This window comes from Chlorocebus sabaeus, chromosome 18 (genome assembly GCF_047675955.1).
Source record: "Chlorocebus sabaeus isolate Y175 chromosome 18, mChlSab1.0.hap1, whole genome shotgun sequence".
Lineage (NCBI taxonomy): Eukaryota > Metazoa > Chordata > Mammalia > Primates > Cercopithecidae > Chlorocebus > Chlorocebus sabaeus.
This window is the reverse complement of record NC_132921.1, coordinates 10,855,292-10,877,879: the sequence shown is the minus strand read 5'-3', so window position 1 is coordinate 10,877,879 and position 22,588 is coordinate 10,855,292. Positions and strand designations below refer to the sequence as shown.

General features: G+C 38.0%; 1 protein-coding gene across 1 annotated transcript in view; it reads left to right on the top strand.

The window, feature by feature from the left end:
- Positions 1-22,588, top strand: part of DOK6 (docking protein 6) — a 435,054-nt gene that overhangs the window by 69,430 nt on the left and 343,036 nt on the right. The gene's annotated exons all lie outside the window — the stretch shown is intronic.

Genomic DNA, 22,588 nt, shown 5'->3' with positions numbered 1-22,588 from the left:
AGGAAATAGCGTACATGCCAGAGGGAAGAGAGGAGTGGAGATATTAAGTTCATAGTGAACAAGTTTAGTCCTGAAGGATTCCAGTGAAAAGTTAAAAATAGGAGAATAAAAATCAAGGAAGAGTTCTTAGGTGACCCAGAGAGGATCACCTAAGAGTAACATGAGCTGGTATAAAAGCTAGCAGCATGTGACACATTTTACAGTATGGGCTAGAGTAAGGGAAGAATGTGATTCCCATATCTAGCCCTTGATATAAAAGGGATATTGAGTCAGTTAATGTATGAGATGAAATGTAGAAGCATGTTTTGCAGGATTCTAGGATTACAGGAATACAACCGTTTCCTCAGCTTTTACTTTGCTGCAGATGTGTTTTCGGTAATATGGTCATCATAGTACACTTTTACAGGATTAATTATGAGCTCTTTGGACGGAACCAATTCATTAATAGAAGTTAATATTACGTAACTTAAAATATGCTTCTCCAGATAATCATTAACTTTGGCAAATTTTCATACACAAAAAAGAAATACACCTTGTCGCCTGTGATCTCAGTTGGAATGGAATTATAATTTCTTCCCATGAGCAGAAAAAAGGTATTTAATACTCTTTTAAGTTGAGATATAAAAATAATTGAGTGAATTGCTTAAAATTTCATAAAGTGCTTTGAATGAAAGATGCCACTAATATGATTAAACATTTCTTTTGCATCTGTTTAGTCTCTTGTGAGTGTGTGGGAGGGACCTGATTTTAATTGAATTATCAGAAGCATTAATACATTTAGACACAAATCAAGAGGGAACAAGTCAATTTTCAAACTTATTAGTAAATTGGCACACTCAAAATTCATTTATTTCTCCAGCATGTAAACTAATGAGGTGTTACAGCCTATTTGTTGACATATTAATAAAACTGAATGCCTTTTTATTAGTCAAATATGCACTACTTGAAATGGTAAAATAAATACGAGTTAGAAGTAGTGATAACTCAAAACAAGTTTAAGATGCATGATAAATTTTAGTTTTTAAAAATATCTTATGGACTCTGTATCATTTTAAATATCCTTATTGGTGTATAATTTAAAAGATTAAAGCTAATAAAGGATACATGTGGGTAACTGTTTCTTTTTATTTCCCAAATGTCATCTAACTTTTGAGATGAAAAGTTTGCCACTCATTTTGATATGATAAAACGAGTGTCAAAGATACGAATCTTGACTGTAATATTGGCAAGAACCAGATTTTGTATTTGCTACTTACATATCCCTAACTAATCTATAGAAATGAGGTATCTAATGTATCTAAAATATTTCTAAAATATCCCTAATATATTTTAAGATCTTCTAAAATATTTCTGTAGTCTTCTTCTGTAATTAATATTCTCTGAATTTATATCAAACTACCTGCCCCTAGTGACGCATCTAATCTCTTTGAATTAAGATATGTTTGTCAGTTGAACAAAATGATATTGCATAATCCGTCTGTGTTCTGCTATTTGAAGGCATCTTGATGTAGTGAGAAGTGTCTTACACACGTGGAGAAGGAGATATGGAGATATGACTGAGGTCATGATACAGTGTGACAATTTTAAAATAGGCACAGATCTATAGGCTGAGGGACAACAATAATCCAGGTTTGTGATATTGATGAGGGCAGGTTTTACTTTTCAGGCAATGGAGATGGGTAGAAGATGTCCCATGTCAGGGAACTGCGTAAGAAAGGCTCTGGAGGAACTTTCACATGGTCGTGTGAAGAACTCACACATGGTCCTCAGAAGACTGGATGGCCAGAGAAGCCCAGTATCTCTGCCTCTAAAGTGAGAAGTGAAAGAAAGAGATATTTGCCCTTCTCCCACTTCTCTTTAAATTCAGTGCCAGGCCCGGCGCGGTGGCTCACGCCTGTAATCCCAGCACATTGGGAGGCCAAGGTGGGTGGATTACCTGAGATCAGGAGTTCAAGACCAGCCTGGCCAACATGGCAAAACCCTGTCTCTACTAAAAATACAAAAATTACCCAGGCGTGGTGGCTTATGCCTGTAATCCCAGCTACTTGGGAGGCTGAGGCAGGAGAATCGCTTGAACCCAGGAAGTGGAGGTTGCAGTGAGCCAAGATCGTGCCACTACACTCCAGCCTGGGCAAGGACAAATAAATAAAGAAATAAATAAATTCAGTGCCAGAGGAGTAAAACTTTGGTAGAGGATTGGGAGACCCAGCCAAAACCAGCACACACCTTCTGTTGTCAGGCACTTGGAAGAGAAGGATGGAAATGACCAAGCCTTTTCTCATTCACATCCCTTGAGGTTCATATCTGAGAGTGGAGAGGAGCTGAGATGTCAGTCACATGTGTGATGGTGATTTTAAACTGGGCGTGGCATGAGTCTTCCAAATGGAAAATTATCACAAAACTAGAGAGGGGTTCATCCAAGTGTTATAAACAGAACGGGACCTGACAATTTTCTTACAGCACATTTTGGGGAAAGAATTGAAGAAAAATTAACTTCATGTATGTTTGTATCCCATGGAATTTAGAACATTAAGCCCATTACCAAAGTGAGAATATATAGTAAAATTGGAAATGACAAAACAAATTAATATTTCGTAGCAGCCTAAACATGATCCATTTTAGAAGTTTTAGTTTGTGTATCTTATGTATATCTCTGCTAGCTAGGAGCCTCTGTAATAAAAATTATTCTACAAAATAAGAAACTATGAAAAAAGAAATCAAAAAAGTTATATAAGAAATATGAGTTGTGTAATTTAAAAGAACCTCTAAATACAGTAATTCACTAAATGCTGTTCTTTTAAAAATTATTTATTATTATTTTTATTTGTTTAAGTTTTAAGTTCAAGGGTACAAATGCAGGTTTGCTACATAGGTCAACTTGTGTCATGGGGGTCTGTGGTACACAGATTATTTCATTACCCAGGTGTTAAGCGTAGTAGCCATTAGGTATATTTTCTGATACTTTCCCTCCTCCCACCCTCCACCCTCCAGTAGGCCCCAGTGTGTGTTGCTTTCCATGTGTTCTCATCATTTAGCTCCCACTTGTAAGTGAGAAAATTTAGTATTTTGTTTTCTGTTCCTGTGTTAGTTTGCTAAGGATAACGGCCTCCAGCTCCACCCATGTCCCTGCATGAACCTATATCTAGAAAACACCCATAGTCTCAGCCCAAAAGCTTCTTAAGCTAATACACTTCAACAAAGTCTCAGGATACAAAAAATCAGTGTGCAGAAATAACTAGTATTCCTATACACCAACAACGGTTAAGCTGAGAGCCAAATCAGAAATGAACTCTCATTCACAATTGCCACAAAAGGAATAATTGCTGTTCTTTAATGATACAGTCATGTTATTTGATGGTAGAGTTTTGAGGCCCCATCTATCTCAGAAGACTCATTCTTTTTACAAAATGTCATCTTAGAAAGCCACTCTCTTGAAAGCTCTTTCAGCCTCTTTGGAAGGAATGGGCATCTATCTTTTCATAGCATTGGGACAGACTATGAAGTACTCATTTGTCTGCTGATTTCCTCTCCTAGTCTTTGCTTTTCTTGGCTACTGCTTTCTTCTGATCCCTTGTAACACTGGCATCCTTGTAACTCCGTTCTGCTCGGTGAACTGCAGGTGCCATTCAAAGCTCAAGAAAGTCTTCCCTCCAGATTGTGATAATAAGTTTGCAGGATAGACTTGCTTAATTACAACAGTGCCTTAGCAGGCATGCAGGCTTTACTCATGCTTGCCTAAACAAAATTTAGAAATGAAAAGGGTTAGAGATGCATTAGTCTTTGTGGTTTTTTCGTACTGGTTGTGGCATCTCTGTCATCAATTGCTTTCCTTTAGTGATTAATATAATTTTTCCATCCATTAATCTATATGCCAAACTGGGTTTGTTCGCTTGACTAACTTAAATATCTACATTTTTTTATTTTTTAAATTAGCAAGGATGTTTAACAGTTTAACAATTAATCCTCATGTTTTCTTTATCTGTTGTGTCAGAAAGCAAGACTTGAGGGATCCTGCTCTTGATGGATATCATTGTGACCCTAATATATATTGAATCATTGTTCACTTAATTTATAAATCCTAAGGCCTGAGTCTTTCCATTAAAAAAATTAAATGTTCAATAGGTCTGTAAAATCTGAGGCTGGCTGAAATGTTATTCTTAGAAAGCATTTTGATCAACTGGTTTCTATGTAATATGTATATGTCTCTAAAAGACTCAATGCTTTCTTTGCTTTAAGTAACTGAGATATTTATTTTATAGAAGGAATCCAAATAAATGTTTCAGTTTCAAATGTCTGTATAGAGATCCTCAGTTGATTTATTTTTGCTGATGGGAACAAAGCCTAAATTTAGAAACTATCTTCCTTTTATAGCACTGTCCTAAAATACTTTCAGGCATTTTCGGGGTTTGTATTTTGTATTAGTTCAATGAATCAAATAACTAATATGGCAAAATCTAGAAGGCTTTTAAGCTTTGTCTGTCATCAAGAATACTGAACCATTACTCCTAGAGGAAATAGAGCGTTGGGTTCTAAGAGCCTCAGGTCACAACATTTTTACCCACGGATCAATACAGAAACTTGTTTTGAGTGTGTTTCTATTGAAAAACATCTTATGTAATACATATTCTTGATTCATTAACATTGAACTCACGGCCGGCAGCACTGTAACTCATGCCTGAGCTAAGCTTATCTAATCATATTCCTCCTTAAGGTGCACTACAGCCTTCTCCTGCTTAGGAGCCCTGGATAGCACTTCAGCACGGTGCTTAGGAGTCATTTAAATGGTGAAATCGCCAAGAAAAAGTGCAAAAATGTGGAAATCATGAGTAATAAGTAGACCTCTAGGAAAGACACTTGAGCTGGAACGGGAAGGAAGAGCGTCCTCTGCTGGGCTTCAGCTGGGAAACTTGTGCGGTGGGTGACTCACATTTCTCCCTTTCTCTTTCCGAGAAAGTGCAGTGAGTATTGACTGGGGTTTACAAATGCATTGTAACGAGCGGGAGAATTTGCAAATATGGGGTCCACTAATAGTGAGGGTCACTTGTCTCTTCACAATAGATCGTTTGCACATCCCTTTGGGATTTGGATTGGGGTGTGTGGAATCAGCTGTTCAGCAGGTGATGTAACAGCAATGCTCCTGGATTCCCAGTGGTTCCATGGGGAGGAAGGGCAGCAAGTGAGAGGACGTGCTGAAAGCCTTGCTAGAAATTTGTCGTGATTTTAGATCTGTTGGATCTAATTATGTATTTTTAATGCTGTCTATATCATATATATGTGTTTTTCTCAGAAATCTATTTTAATGTGCTTTATGAAGTCTCTTTACAGATAGGAGATTAAAAAAGGAGAAAAGATCCTTTACCCCAGACCATTGAAGAGGCATTGCCTCTTTCAGCTGGCTATTTCACTCTGCCCCGTGGAAGCAGAATAAAGCCAAGAGGGCATAGGATATCCTGCAGTTGAATCCCCTCATTGTTCTCTGACCCCAAGTCTGTACCTGAGAAGTGAAGGCTTAATCCTTTTTTGTGCCATTTTGTTCTAAGATCCTTCACAGGAGTGAAGAAAGGCCTGGGTGACTGGTTCATTGGCTTTGTCTGTCTTAGGAAGACAGAAATTGGTAATATTCTAGGAATGAAAAAAATTATCTGGTCAGATTTAAATGACTACACAAGATGTTCTCTGATTTCACTGAAAATTTAAAAGTAAAATATACAATATATCTTGCCCTAAACATAGTCAGGATGAGATCCATTAAATTTTTCTCTTCCTTCACCTCCTCTACCACTATAAAGTAAAATAAATTTAATAATATAACCTTTGGAAATATTTTCGTGAACAGTCTCCAACTTGCTTTTCTTTCTTTACCTCTAGAATGAAGTGATGACAAAAACAAAAAGAATATGTGTGTGTGTGTGTGTGTGTGTGTATTTCCACAAGCTCAAGATCTTCTCACAAGTACTATTTCTCATTAATTTACAGTAAACATTCAGTGACCACATTCCATGTTTTAGATGTGGTTCAATAAGTATCTCCATAATGGTTTTGTTGATCAATGATTGTTCAAAGCTGCTTTATAATTTTTTTAATTATTCATTTTCTATCAAGGTCTGTAGTCATTATGTATCTATCTAAATCTATCAATCATCTATCTAGCTATCATCTATTTATCTATCTAAATGATAGAGAATTTGTGCAGCACTTGCAGGAAGAGATAAATGATTCAAATAAAGTAGTGCATCAGTACGTGCTTGAAAAGTTATACAAGGTAGATGGATGATTATCAATCTATGTGTCATATTGTCCACAAGTGGTCAAAGAATAGAAAAATGTAGTTAGACGAGAAGACCACGCCTCTGTTTGAAGAGTTAAAACAACTTTGTAACATGAAAATCTTGAGTTGGCTGGGGGTCCTTTTATTTTATTTACCTGAGAGCCAGCTGGCCAAAGTCCCACCATGTTGAGAGCAGACCATTTGAAGAAGGTGGCTCCTTGTTTGCCGTCACAGAAGAGTAAGAGACTGCCGGATTTTACCTGACCTTCTACTAACGGAGCTAATGATTTTACCTGGCCTTCTGCTAACTGAGCCAATGGTGACATTGGGTTGCTGTTACAGATTAGTCACAATGTGGCCCTTCCTAAATGCAGGGGGCTAGAAAATACAGAGAGCAGATGGACTGTGTGGTGCACTGCCCCTACCACACCAAATGAGTGGTGCTGGGGATTGGATTCTGCTTATGAACTGAAAACGTTTTGCAACTAGTACTTAGGTCACTGTGTGTCCTCAATGACTTTCTTTCAGGCATTGGGCGAGTATAGATGACTTCTTTTGGGGATATGAGTTTTTTATTGAACCCATTGTTCACTCCGTAAAATGCTTTGATTTATGACCGTGATCTTCATAGAACTAGTACTGTGTTTTCAGAATGATGTGCTTGGAAACCTACACATCTACAGAGGTACTTCAGGAACTCTCTAAGCAGGAAAGGGAGAGATCAAGTGGGCAGGAATATGGCCAGTCTCTACTTCTGGTTCCCTAAAAACATGACATTCTCACCTGCTTTATTCATTGCAATTATGAGGAAGGTTTTGTTAATTGTAAATTTAAAAAGTTTATCCTACGGAAGAATCATTTGAAAACCAATCATGTTTTACAGAAAACCACTTTGATTTATCACTGAATTGACTTTAAGGTCTATAGTGTAAAAAGATGAAATTTGACGTTCTTGACAATCAGCTTATTTGAAATGTCATTACAATATAAGAACGTATGTCTTTGAAAGGCTCTTGTTCAAAATTGAATCCACTTGTGATGAATATCATTATGTATGATAAATAAATCTAGAGATCTAATGTACAGCTGGAGGACTACTATAGTTAAAAATATTGTATTGTGTAATGAAAGTTTGACAGGAGAAGAGTTGTTAGGTGCTTTTACTGCCCCCTCCCCACACACACAATAACTTTGGGGTGATGGATAGGTCAAATGCTAGACTGTAGTAATCATTTCACTATGTGTATGTATATCAAAACATATTGTTGTATAACTTTAATATATACAATAAAAATAAAGATACATTTTGACCACATATCTGCTTCATAATATTAAAAGAATCTTATTTACTTGATATTGGAGTATTTTAACCATCTAATTCTAGTTTTAAAATTAATTTGTTAAGTTTTATTTTATATATTTATACATGAAATATACATGAAAGTTAAATTTTTCATGAATAATTGATACCAAATCAAAATCTTAACCAATGAAAGCATATTCGTAAGTTAATAATCTCATAGTAATATATATTATGAGATCAATATATCATAGCAAATGGAGATATTATAAAATTTAACATATACACTTGTGTGTTGCTTAACAATGGGATACATTCTAAGAAATGAGTTGTTAGGTGATTTCATCACTGTGCAGACATAACAGAGTGCACTTACAAAACCCTGGATGGCAGAGCCTACTACACACATAGGCTATATGAGATAGCCTGTTGCTCCTACACTACCAACCTGTACAGCATGTTACTGTACTGAAAACTGTAGGCAGTTGTAACAAAGTGATAGGTATTTGTGTATCTACACATAGAAAATGTACAGTAAAAATACAGCATTATAATCTTATGGGACCACCGTTATGTATGTAATCCATCATTGACCAAAACATTGTTATGTGGTATATGACTGTGTATAACACAGTAAATAAAGAAATCATAAAAATTATAAACTCTTAGGCAGAATAATATGTGTGTCAGGAAGTAAAAATGCCTTAGAGCAACATGGCTCAAAAGAGTTGAAATAATGAAATCTTATTAAAGCATTTATAATAGATTTGAATGAGCTCTTAAAGAGAATTACCCTTTGGAAAAATGCCATCTCATTCATACCAAATGCAGGGCTTTCACTTTCATTTAAACTATGTTACATAAATATTTGACAGGGAAGTCTAAATCATTGACAGAAATGACTATAGTGTTGTTTGAGTCGTTGATATTTATTTCCCCTGTGAAACACATTTGTTTCCATTATTTAAAATTTAACTTACACTGGATAAAAATCTAAATATGGAAGAAAACCAATTGATAAATAAACAATACTGCCTCTGGCCTTTGAAGAAAACAGTTTTATATTCGGTATCTATTAGAATTTTCTTAATTTTTTTCAGGTGTGATTTTAATACATCAATCACAAAGATGTTCAGAAGTAAACTCAATCTATTATTATAGATTGTGTGTAAGGAGGTAGAATTAATCCTTTAGGCAACCAGATATTCAGATTTAAATTTTTTTTTTGCATTTTCCCTTCGGCATGTTGGCTAATAAACAACTGGCCAAGACCTTTTCTTACCTTAACGAGCTCCTTTAATCCTAGTGACAGTCTTTTTGGCAACTAGGAAAGAGGCATGGAGCAGCGGAGCAATGTGCCTTGAAACATTAACCCATAAGGCATCGTTTATGAGAGTTTCGTCCCTGGATAGCCTCTGAAAATAAAGTTAGCCTCCAATAATAGAAAGTCATTAGAAATAAAGACAGACACTTTAATGCTTGTTTTGCTTATCTGTGCTTTAACGTGTTAACCCCAAAAGTTAGTGGCTGGAAACATTTCATTTTATTCAACTATTGCCAGGACTGGAAAGCACTCTGCTGGTGTCCCACCCCAGATTTATGGATCTATGGGGTGTTCGCAAAAGGGACTGAGCCTGAAGGAGCTATGTCCGAGATGGTGGGTTTCTCCACTCACAGAGAACAGGGTTTATCCCTCTCCCTGTCTCGTGGAGAAGGCTCCGGCCCCAGGCCCTCTCCCTGTGTCTTAGGCCACTTTTTATATGCCAGTTGGCTCTTCAAAAACAGGAAGCAGAAGCCCTGCATCCAGTTAATTGGTGTGCCTGGGACTGGGATCACTTCATTGAGTCATATACTGTTGGCCTCAGCAATTCAGAGGGGCTGTAGATTCAAGTAGGTGGAGAAATAGACTCCTCCCCTAATGAGAGGGGAGGGCCGCATTGCAGAACATGAGATGAGAGAGATTTCTGCAGCTGATGTAAAATAAAACCTGCCACAATTCCTAGTCTGAAAAAATAAATATTTTAGAGATGGAAATTCTTTATCTTGATATGTCAAATAATTGTAAGCAAAAAAGCAATTAACCAATAAAACGCTTTAACGAAATTCCATCTACCACGTACATTTTTCAATTAACACGTCCTTAAAGAAATTTGCTTACCATTAGAAATTCCGAAATTTCAGTGATAAACTTTAAGATTAGAAAATGAAGGCTAAGGCCGGGCGCGGTGGCTCACGCCTGTAATCCCAGCACTTTGGGAGGCCGAGGCGGGTGGATCACAAGGTCAGGAGATCGAGACCATGGTGAAACCCCGTCTCTACTAAAAAATAGAAAAAAATTAGCCGGGCGCAGTGGCGGGCGCCTGTAGTCCCAGCTACTGGGGAGGCTGAGGTAGGAGAATGGCGTGAACCCGGGAGGCGGAGCTTGCAGTGAGCCGAGATTGCGCCACTGCACTCCAGCCTGGGGGACAGAGCGAGACTCCGTCTCAAAAAAAAAAAAAAAAAAAAAAGAAAATTAAGGCTAAACATTCAAACATTCAACTCAGTTTGAGAAGAGATGATGTTTATGTCTAAGGGACTCTAGAATGCAGTACAAATTGGTAGGAAATTTTGAGAGAATGTTTTCTAGAAGGAATTTTAACACAGCCATATCCTGTCCATTCTGGTAAGAAGAAAGTTTAGTCAAATCATTTTGAATAGAATTTTCGTTGCAGACTTCAGACATTTAAGGCTCTTACATGTTTGTGTGTGTATATATCCATATCTATCTATATATATCCATATATATGTATCCAAATATATATGTTTGTGTGTGCATATATATATATATCCCAGTATCCCCTAAAACTAAGCTTTTTTATTAATATATGTTTCATTTATGGAAATATACCTGGTCTTTCTATAAGTATTATTTACTCATTCTCTTTTGGTCTATAAATACCACTTCTTGGATGAATAACACATATGAAGCAGGGAAAATAGGATATTTCATAGGTAAAAAGGTTTGAGTACCTTTTTTAATATGTAATGTAACATTATAGTCATTAATATTATAAGTAATAATGTCTACATTCTTCTGTTGCAAAGTATAGATATTTCTTGTTCCTTTATTGATATCTTTAAACATTAGCTTTACTAAGAACATATTTATAATTAAGAGTGAATTAGCACAAATAAAGTGATCAAGCTGTTGAAAAAATTATACATGTTTAATTTTTGTTTAATCTGAAGGTACTTTAGAAAATGTTCGGAGAAACAGTTTTAAAATTCATGAAAAGTCTTAGTAAGAGTGATAGTAGGGCCAATTAAAACAGTAGTGTGGGTTTTTGTTTTCTATTTTTAAATTTTTCCTATTTCTCCTCTGTGCAGTGACACTCACAGAAGTTCACTATTTCAACCTGGGGCATAAATCTGCCATCCTGAATGGAGATCTAAAATGTATTCTGGAAACTTACTTTGTGTACTTTCTCAAACTTGAAATTTAGTGTTTTTGATCAAATTGTAATACCAGTGGCTGCACCGACATTTTGTTGAATGTTTTATTTTATTCAAATCTATCAAATGAAACTTTACACAGAGAAGTCTGGAAATACTAATTTTCACTCAACAAATGTGGTGGTTAGTTCTCTCCAGGCTAGTTTTTTATTCAATGAAGGAATTTTTATTGGTAAATCCTAAACCTACCACAGTATACTTTTCTTTTTAACTAACAGTGTTAAGGAAATTTACTTTAAAAATAGCATTGGTTTCATTTTAAAGTTTGCATTTCTATGAGTGTTTGCTATAGAAATACCATCTGCAGTTTATATGCACCTATTTTCCTGTTTGATGTTTTGTATTTTTCTTCATTCCTTATTTTTCACCCCCTTTCTTTCTTCTTTCTATTGTATGTTATTAATGATCTACTTTCTGTTCCACTTGAGGGTTGTGAGTTTCCCAACCCTGCCTTTCCTGTCAGGGCCTGTTGGGATAGAAAGACGGGGAAAGGAGCAGAGTGAAGGGAAGACTCACCTGTACGGTGTCAGTTGCTGTCTTCATCTCTGATTCAATAATTTCTGTCTACAATTAGCCTTGGCACTGATAGGATGTGTGTGTGTGGGGGCGGGGGTGTGTGTGTATTGGGGGGTAATCATCCTCACTTTTTAATGTCTTGTTACAGTCTTTCAAATTACCTATTTTTCACCTTTTTCTGTTTTATAAATCCAGTGGTCATAAACTAGAGATCAAAGACTGAAAGGGGGCATTTCTAGATTTGAGGAGGTCACTAATATCACAGACTTCATTGAGGATAACTGGGACAAAATCTGCCCCCAATGTGTGAGGAGCTGGAGGGAACCTGATCTCTGGTTTACTTTCTCCAGGTTTGTACTTTGGTGTGAGCAGATTATCCTTTTATTCTTGTCATTAATATGAAACAACCAAAAGTCCTGTTTTTAAACTTTTAGTGTTGACTTTAGATGTTTATTCCTTTTGCTGAGGAATGTTCCATCGATGTTTGTAGAAGTTATGCAAGGCAACTTCTGGAGAGAGTCAGGAAAGAGGCCCTGAGAAGCAAGTAACAGGTGATCTCATCAGCTGGAAAGCTTTGGGCTCTGGATCTCCAATTCTAGAGTGGGAGATCTTAACCCCTCCACATTTTGAAGATCTCTGCCCTGCCTGACATCTTTCAGAGTTTCAGGGAGCATCTTGCTTTGACTTTTGACCTCTGCTTCCCACTCCTTTGGGCTACTCCCCAAATGTTTTCACAGAAACTCCTTCTGGTCTAGACACAGTCTAGGTTCTCTGAGGGTCCCAAACAGCCTTGATGTTCTGCTCATGTACAGCCCACATGTCTTAGTCTTCTCAGAACCATAGTAAAATGCCATGAACTGGGCAGCTTAAACAACAGAAATTTCTTTCTCACAGTAATGGGAGCTAGGATGTCCAAGATCAAGGTGCTGGCCAGGCAGGTTTCCTTCTCTAACCTTGTCCCTTGGCTTGTACATGACCACAATCTCATAGTGTATTTCCATGACCTCTTCTTGTGCTCAAAGGGAGAGAAAGGGGGCGGACTGTCTTGTGTCTCTTCTTAGAAGGGCACTAATCCCATAATGAGGGCCCCAACCTCATGACCTCATCTAATCCTAATTGCTTCTTAAAGACCCAGTCTCCAGATACCATCACAATGGGAACTGAAGTTTCAACATATGAAACTGTGGCCGAGTGGGACACAAACATTCAGTCTTAACACTGTGTCTCCCTCCCTCCGTTTGGGCCATTACCCACCATCAATACTTCCTGCTCCCCACTGGTGACACCACCTCATTAGGCCTTAGTGCTTCTGCCTCAACGTTCTTGTCATGTGTTTTAGTCCATTTTCATACTGCTATGAAGAAATACCCAGGACTGGGTAATTTATAAAGAAAAAGAGGGCCAATGGACTCACAGTTCCACATGGCTGGGGAGGCCTCACAATCGTGGGGGAAGGTAAAGGAGGAGCAAAGTTCCGTCTTACATGGCAGCAGGCAAGAGAGCATGTGCAGGGGAACTGCCATTTATAAAACCATCAGATCTCATAAGACTTATTCACTATCAGAACAGCAAGGGAAAAACCTGCCTCCACGATTCAACTACCTCCTACCGGGTCCCTCCCATAACATGTGGGGATTCTGGGAACTACAAGATGAGATTTGGGTGGGGACACAGCCAAACCATATCATCATGATTCACTTGTGTTATTCTCTTTGTGTCACTTCCTTTAATGTGAATGTCACTGCTGCCTCTCCTACAGGCAGAACTTCTGTTTATTAATCTGTGGCCATATTAATAGAGAAATAGGCTCAGGTTGCTGATTGGCGCAGCTCTTATTGGTGGAGTCCATAGGGTTCAAAGAGCTGTAGCTTAAGTTTTATACACATAGAACTTTCCTACTAAATGGAAAATAGGTGGGTGCATTGAGAGAGTTTCCATAAAGAACCACTGCTGAACTCAGAAACACAAGTTCACTAGTTAGATTGTTTCTAAAATGATCACAGCATATTTGGTGATTTGGCTGCAGGTTGATACCCCATCCACCTTGTCCAGCTTAAATACTTACATCGTTCTGAATCCTAACTTTTCAAAATCGCTTCCAGAAAACTTTTCAGACTCTGAAGAAATGGTCAGTACAAATATTGAAGGTTCATCAGCTCTTTCTCTACTTGCTCACATAGGGATAAATGGTCCACTTCCAAATACTGAAGGTCTATCATCTTCCCACCAGCCATGGGCCATGGGCCATGGGCCAGGGCAGGGAGGGTAAGCCCATTTCCATAGTGCTGTGTCCTTGCAATGATTTCAAATTAATAGCTTGAAATCAACCATGGTGGGGGAAGTGTGTACACCATGGAAATTGACAGTACTACAAATCTAAGCTTTTTTGAGGGCAAGGGGTCCAAAATACTAGTGTTATCACCATGATTGATTATAGATTACCTCAGAAATTTGCCTGACTTCCCCCTTTCCCTTGGCATTACTATTTTACTTCATTTAGGATCCTGTTTCTTTTGTTAATTACATAATAAAATGTAGATTTGTAGGTTTTTCCTTATCGTTCTCTTTCTAATGCATATGGAAAGCCCTGTTCAGATTTTCATGAATTTTATAATTTTGGTCATACACGATTTGGTATATCTTAGGTTGATATTTTCTTGGCTGACACAAGTTAATATTTCTTTAGAAGATAATGGAAAAAAACAGCAGTATTTTTTTCCAATATATTTCCTTTAAAATACATCAGGAAGAACAGTTTTGAAGTGGTGAATATTTTTTGGAGACAAAACTTTTTTAAAAAGAACCCTATCTTTACATAAATACAGTTTTTAGACAAATTCTGCCATATTCAATGCAATATTGTGGGCTGCCATGTCACAGTTTTACATATTCACAAGACATGCCAATGGTTCATAATCTGAGATTGCTTGAGAATCAGATTTTGCAAAAGAATTGTCCTGATATATTTTCTATTTTAAGAGTTTAAGAATGTCTGAAGAAAAAAAAAAAAAAGAAGCAAAACAAATTTCTTGCTGTAATGGGTGAATGCTCTGTTTGCATTGATTTTGACCTCTTGCCAGTATTGAAACGCCAGACCTCACAAGGACATCATTAGACAGCAGTTACAGCTCATGCTACCATCAGGAGGAACTCTAGTCCACATTGTTTTAACTGGCAAACTCAATTCCTCACAAAGACAAGAAGCAGTTTGGCTAAATTTGAATTGTTATATAAATATATGGTTGATAGGATATTCAAAATTTAGAAAGAAAAAACTTTAACACCGGACTGTGGAAAGCTGAAGATAATAATTATGAAAAAATGTTTCAAGTTTAGAAGGAGTTTTAATAAATTTGTAAAATGACATGCCTTTTAGGGAAATCTGATTCATTAATATATGCCTGTTAGCATATACTTAAGCTAGAAAATACTTTTATATTAATGTAATACAAACTATTCACTTAAAAAAAATCTTAAGATCAAAGACAAAAGTTACGACCATTACTAATATAATAATTTCCCAAGTATTTGAATTACCTTCATTATGTGCAACTAAAAGAAGCAAAAAATATGTATATAACTAATTCTATTTAGTTTTATTTTTTTTAATTAAATAAAAACATTTTGAGATAAATGTAATAAAATTGTGAAGTGTTTTTATTTAAACCTTGTATTGGGATTTATATTCAACTTTAGCAAATTTGATCTGCTAATTTCCAAGTGGGTTGAATTTTGCATATGGGTGATATGTGCGTGTACTTATTTCTGTCATGAATTTCACAAGAGTGACTCACGTCTCATTGTGAATGCCCTCAGAAGGCGGCAGTCCCTGAGCGTTTGCTGCAGGCAGTGGAGGAGCAGATGGAGTTAATTAACATTAACCAATGGCACGGTATATACTAACCATTCAGTAAGTGTTTTCTACATTATCTACAATGGCATGGTATATACTAAACATTCAGTAAGTGTTATCTACATTATCTACAATGGCGTAGTATATACTAAACATTCAGTAAGTGTTATCTATTAATAGGAATAATAAACACAATGAAAGGAAAATAGTTTAAATTAACCAACCAATGTTATCAGTGCAGAACATCTATGGAGTTTGCTTAGATGATTAATAAATACTTTTACTGGCTTATCTAAAGGCAATGTGTAATTTTTGCACTTTTCCATCTTGATTGGTTAAAATGCCCTTCACAGCAGAAAGCTAACTTTTGAAGAATGATATTGCCTGTCATTTTCTGATATAATAAATACATGTTTGTGTACATAAAATAGTTTCTTTTATGCATCGTTGTATTCCTTCTAGGTAACATAGCTCTAGGCATTGAAAGAATGTTTTCTAAAAATTAGTAAAAGTACTTAGAGCTAAATTTCAGATTCTGAAATGTTGTCTCATCACATTTGTATTGTATGTCCTATGTATGATATGAGTCTGATCGTAGATTTGCGAAATGTTTAGCTTGTTAGCAGTGCGTTTCCTAAGGAAGAAACAAGAATCTGTGCTGAATATTAATTCCCGGCATGACTGAGGGTTTTCCAAATTGCAATAGTCATTTAGCAGGCTGTTATTTGACACAAGACTATGGCCTTGGAGATGGTTTATTGTATCTGCTGACTTGGAATTTGTTTAGAATAGGTTGCCCAGGCAAGTTTCTGAACGTGCTGTCTTAAATATATAAATCATCCTTTTCCTTAACTATGCTATCTAAATATATAAATCATGTTTTTTGCCAACTGGCTGGACATTACCACTGAGTAAATGGCAATCAATGTGCAGAGAACCAAAAGAATATTAAATATGAGTATTTCCAATTGAGAGCTCAGATAGTTTTATTATGGCTATATCTGTTACAAAGTGTTCATTCCCAAATCTGTCTTTTTGCGAAGCTAATTGTATGCCAGCAGCAGATAGAAAACTGAAGAAATTAGTAGAGTGAATCTACAATTCTAATTGTTATCCTATTTGCAGATAACACATGTAAAAAGACTAATGTACCGTATCGACTTATTGAAATATACAGTAGGAATTATAAAAATCACAATACTATTTATATGAAAACAAAGTGCAATACAATCGTTAATTTTAAATTTATGGATATCATACACAATGTAAAATAATGTGAAATGTTACCTTATGAGACAGCAAAATACAATATTGCTACTGCAGAGACTGGACAGTCTGTATCTGCAAGCTCCAATTCTAATAAACCCCTTATTTATTTTTAAAATTTATTTTATTTTATTTTATTTTTCTAACTTTCACTTTAGGTTCAGGGCATAGATGTGCAGGCTTGTTATATGAGTAAATTGCCTGTCACGGGGGTTTGATGTACAGATTACTTTGTCATTCAGATAATAAGCATAGTACCTGATAGGTAGTTTTTCAATCCTCACCCTCCATCCTCACATTGTTCCCTTCTTTGCATCCCTGTGTAGTCAATGTTTAGCTCCAATTTAGAATATGAAGAATTTGGTTTTCTGTTTGTGCATTAATTCACTTAGGATAATGACCACCAACTGCATTCATGTCGCTGCAAAGGACATGGTTTCATTCTCTTTTATGGCTGCATAGTATTCCATGGTGTATATGTACCGAATTTTCTTTACCCACTCCACCATTGGTGGAGTTTGTTATCGCTTTGGAGTTTTAAGGATGGTGTAAGAAATACTCAAAAGGAATGTTTTCTTTTCTTGATTATTTAGCTTCAAACCCAGCTCTGTCATTTACTACCTATGCTTTTTCCTTTTTAAATGAGAATAGTAATACTACCTGCCTTATATTTAAGAATCTTAAATGAAACTATAAACTTATTGTCACAGCAAATGCCCTCAAAATATTAGCTATCACATCTATATAAACATCATGATGATGTCATGGTATGACAGTCACAAACAATATTAAGATGCTTCCAAACCCTCCCAGGTGAAGTTTATAATCTCTCTATATCAACATAGAAGCACAATATTCATATTAATCTTTGAGTAGCACTTTAAAAGATTATAAAGTATTTTAAAAGACATTATCTTATTTAATCTCTTTTGTAAACTTACACGTTTGGCATGACTAATTGTATGGTTTTTTCTAAGAAGTAAGGGAGGTTCAAACAGGCAGTAAACACAGCCTGTCTGACAATGCCCAGTGTTTAGTGGCCAAGACATGGATATCCATGCATTCTAACTGTCATTCTCATAGTGTGGTCCCCAGACCAAGAGCACTAGCATTGCCTGAAAACTTGTTAGAAATTCAGATATTCAGCCTCACCCAGACCTGCTCAATCACAAACTCTGGGAGTGAAACACCATAATCAGATTTTTTAGCCACTCTAGGGGATATTAATACCTGCTAAAGTTTGAGAATCATTGTACTAGACAAGGCAACTAAGGATAATATCTGAAATATGAGCAACACTCAATAATTATTTTTTTCAAAATCATAGAGATACATATATGAAATTAGTATGCCCATCTTTTAAAAACCATCTATATATAAGCATTTTGATATCTCCTAAATTTGTGAATATATTTACAAATAATAGAAAATTACAAGCAACAAATAGGAAATTTTTTTGTGGCTTTTTTCATGCCACACTCATAATGGTTTTATTTTATTCCAGCTTTATTGAGCAATCATTGACAAATAACATTGTATATATTTAAGATGTACAATGTGATGATATAATATGCATATACATTGTGAAACGATTACCATAATAAAGCAGATTAACACATAATCATGCATTCAGATAGCGATTATATTCACACATGCCATTTTACTTCAAAGGAGAGTAACCTGGGGTCTGTTTCTTGAATGTTAAAGTTCTACATAAAATGACTGAAACCTAAAATCTAAATGAGATATTTTGTATTCTAATATCAATAAATGTGGCAAATATAAAAGTATTTTTTGTCTTGCACAATTTTCAGATTAATGCTTCTTTCTTAACCACAAGTTAAACCCATTTAAGATTTTTAAAAAAGATTTGCCAAGCTAGGCTTGGTGGCTCATGCCTGTAATCCTAGAACTTTGGGAGGCCAAGGCGGGCGGATCATCTGAGGTCAGGAGTTCGAGACCAGCGTGGTCAACATGGCGAAACCCCATCTCTACTAAAAATACAAAAATTAGCCAGGTGTGGTAGCACACACCTATAATCCCAGCTATTTGGGAGGCTGAGGCACAAGAATTGCTTGAACCCAGGAGACAGAGGTTGCAGTGAGCCAAGACCATGCCACTACACTCCAGCCTGGGTGATATAGAGTGAGACTCCATCTCAAAAAATAAATAAAAATTAAGAAGTTTTACCAGATAATAGCTTATGTTTTAAAACAATTACTGTCTATAGTTAGGCACGAGGGAGAATAGGGCATTTTCTTTTCTGGAATTACTGATAAATTATTTCCTCAAATTCCTTCCTCCCATGATTTCTTCTTGATCATGTTGTCTCATCTTCCTGTACTCATTAATTAAATGACTTGGTTAAATATATTGGTATTGGGCAATGTATAATCACAGTCTTATTACCTTCTCATTTTTCTCAAAAACGTAAATGATGTAATTACCTTTATCTTCTTACATAGCCATTGATGCACTTATTTTTTAATCATGCTGTTGCAGGATCCTCGGGGTGACGCTTTTCTGGACAAAAACCTCTGTGGCCACTGGTACCTTTGTATGAGTTTTTCTTGGGCCCACTGGGCTCATTGCACCCGCTCAGCTTGGCAGGCTCTACTCGGCTCACACTTCTGGCCTGGATCCCACACCTGCCAAGTGTGAACCAGGTGTGGGGCAGCAAAGGATGTGTGAGGGAGCTAGCAAAGGGTGTGTGAGGGAGCTAGCAAAGGGTGTGTGAGGGAGCTAGCAAAGGGTGTGTGAGGGAGCTAGCACTGGGTGCAGCAACTGCCCAGTCAGGCATGCTGGCTGATGCAGCACGGTTGGCACCTCCAGGTGCTGGAACAGGTGCCTGCTCTCTGCAAGGCTGTGACTGGACCAGGTTCACCACACGCAGCTTCAACAACTGCCCCCAGGGAACACAGTGGAAGCTTGGAGACTCCAGGAAATGCAAAGCCCCAAAGAGGGAGTCACAGCCGTGCCTTGGGGAGCCCCCAGGTCTGGAGAGGGCCACAACTCTCCTCTCCCCTTCACCTTCAATGTGGCGAGCAAGGGGCATGTTTCAGCCCTGTTTGTGTTACAGTTCTTTCCGCATTTCCGCATTTCTGGAGTTCTTTTCCTGCGTCCGGGAAGAATGAAGTATGCAGATGCGTGGAGGGTGAGCAAGGTGACGCGGAGCTTTACTGAGTGACAGAATACCTCAGAGGAGGCCCTGGAGTGGGCAGCTCCTCTCTGCGGCTGGTTGTCCCAGTGGCTGCGCAGCTCTGGCTGATCCTGGGGCTTCTATGGCATTCAAAGGGGAGGAAGTGCACCCTGATTGGTCCGCTATAGGCGGGCCCAGAAGAGGCACCACAAGTTCTCACTCCTGTCAGTGGGACTGGCAGCCGTGCCTGCAAGCCTTCAGGCCCTTCCCAGCCTGAAAGTAGGGCCTCACCGTGGGCATCCCGTTCTACCCAGAAGCCTGTCTGCCTCTGCTGCCATTCATGGCACCCAGGCTGTTCATGCCAAGAGGAGCCTGCAGGCCAGCACTGAACTACCTGTAACACCCCCTCAACTACCCTCCTATGCTCATCAGCACCCAAAGTCCAGAGGGGGCCATGTGGGCAGGGGCTGGTGTGTCAGCACTGCCCCAAGTGTGCACACACCCAGCCAGACTGTGACAGCACCTGGGCTCGCCCCAACCTTGCTCTGAGATCGGAGCAGGTGCCAGGAGTGGAGAGAGGGAAGGCAGCGAAAGCAGACGCTTCTGAGATTGTAGGGGGAGATGCCTGACTCTGCAATGCATTGTGGGTGTGTGGCTGTAGCTGCATCCAGGGGTGTGGGGCTCCTGCCTGCTCTGTGGACTGAGAGGCATTAGAACCGCCGCTGTGACTTGGGGCATCTGCAGCTGCCCCAGGAGGGCAGGTCTCCTGCCTGCTGCCAGGCTCCCCACTTTGAGATGTCACCGCCAACGAGGGGGGCCTGGGTTCCCAGGCACAACCTGAGTGTCTGTAGCTGTGACGAGGAGGACAGGGATCCTGCCTGCTTTGTGGAGTGGGATGCCCGGGTCCACAGCCATGACTTGGGCAACTACAGCCGCATCCCGGGAGTTCCCACCCCACCAACTCAGAGGGTGGGGCTCCCACTTGTCCCGGCTACCACCAGGTCTGTGGAGGGGGCAGCCCCGGCGGTGCTTCCCGGCTGCAGTTGATGTGATGGCAGCAGTGGCTCCAGATAGCCGCACTGCCATCGGTACTATCTCATTCAGGTATTTTCAGTGGACCTATATATACACTTAAATTTCACACAGTTCCCCAAATGGACAATGCTTTCTAACACCCATGTTTTTGGACACAATGTTTTTTCTATCTTTTTTCTTGGCTAATCTCCATTCATTCCAATAAACCCATTTCATATGACATTATTACCAGAAAATTCTTTATAATCCTCTCCATAATGGGTAGGATGACTTTTTCATATTTTCTCATGGTATTCTCTGAATCCATCTGTCATAGCACGTATCATATCACATTGTAGTTACTTTAAATCTCTGCTTTTACATAGAATGTGAGAATCTTAAAACATGAATTGTATTTAGTAATTTTCAGGTGTCCAGAGCTCATTCTATGGCACAGAACATGCATTGAAAATTTGTTGGATGCAATATACAGGTTGTAAATAATATGGAGTCAGGAATGATATGTTTAGTTGCAGGTACTTATACTGGCAAAACCACGAGTTAACACTGTTGCACTAGAATGTACTAGGCATTGTTCTAAGCATATCACTAATAGTAAGATATTAATTATTAAAACAGCCTTATGAGGTTGGTATTACTGTCATTCTCATTTTATATTCAACAAGGTTGAGTTAGTATTGACTATGCATGCCATAAAGACAGTAAGTACAAAAAATGCAGATTAGGCTAAATATGTAATCCTTCTAAAATATAGCCTGGAAAGCTACACATAAGAATATTATCAAACCTTCTAAACAGCATTTGTCTGAAATATACATTTCTTAAACTTGAGCAAAGTCATTAGAACGGCAGTTTTAAGTAGTCCCTATTACTCTAATAGGCAAGCTAAAGGGTCATGAACCAAATGTTGTCTGATGACACGCATGCTGTGTCCAGCCCCAGTCTCTTGAAACACCCCCCTCCCACACCACCTCAATGCCATGTTTCACAAGCAGGATCCTTGAATAGGGAGAATCCTTCATGTGGCTGGAAATGGAGTGTTACTGGGTATAGGGGCCAACTTCGTCTGTGGAATGGTGACATCTCAAGCACTGGTTTTTCTCCTGCTCACAGTTGCCCTCTGAAAGGATGGTTACTAGTTTATGAACTCCAAGTTGACAGTCATCATGTCATTCTTATTCCCCTGAGGGGGCCTAACGCCTATTGGAAATAGAAGATACTAAATACGTATTTGTTGAATTGCAAAATCAATGAATGGATATTCACTTTACTTGCTTGATCTGCAGATTCTAGGGAAATTTAGGTTGCACATCAACTGGATTTTAAAAGCTTTTTAAAATATATAACAGGGTTAAAATTAAAACTTGAGTTGTATTACTTTATTCTTTGCCTTCAAAAAAGAATATTGAACAGGTATACTTGCTCATGCTTGTAATTTCAGTACATTGGGAAGCTGAGGTTGGAGGATCAGTTGAAGCTTGGAATTTGAGGCTTCAGTGAGCTATGATAGCACCACTGCACTCCAGCATGGGCAACGGAGCTAGACCTTGTCTCCAAAAAAAGAAAAAAAACTGAAGAAAAATAATATTAAGCTTATCTCTCTCTCTCCACGCACACACACAGACACATGCACACAAAATGAATGCTTGTGTGACTCTTAAAGAGTGTTAATCTTACTATGTGCATAGGAGGTCAGAATACTTAGAAAATTCACTTTGA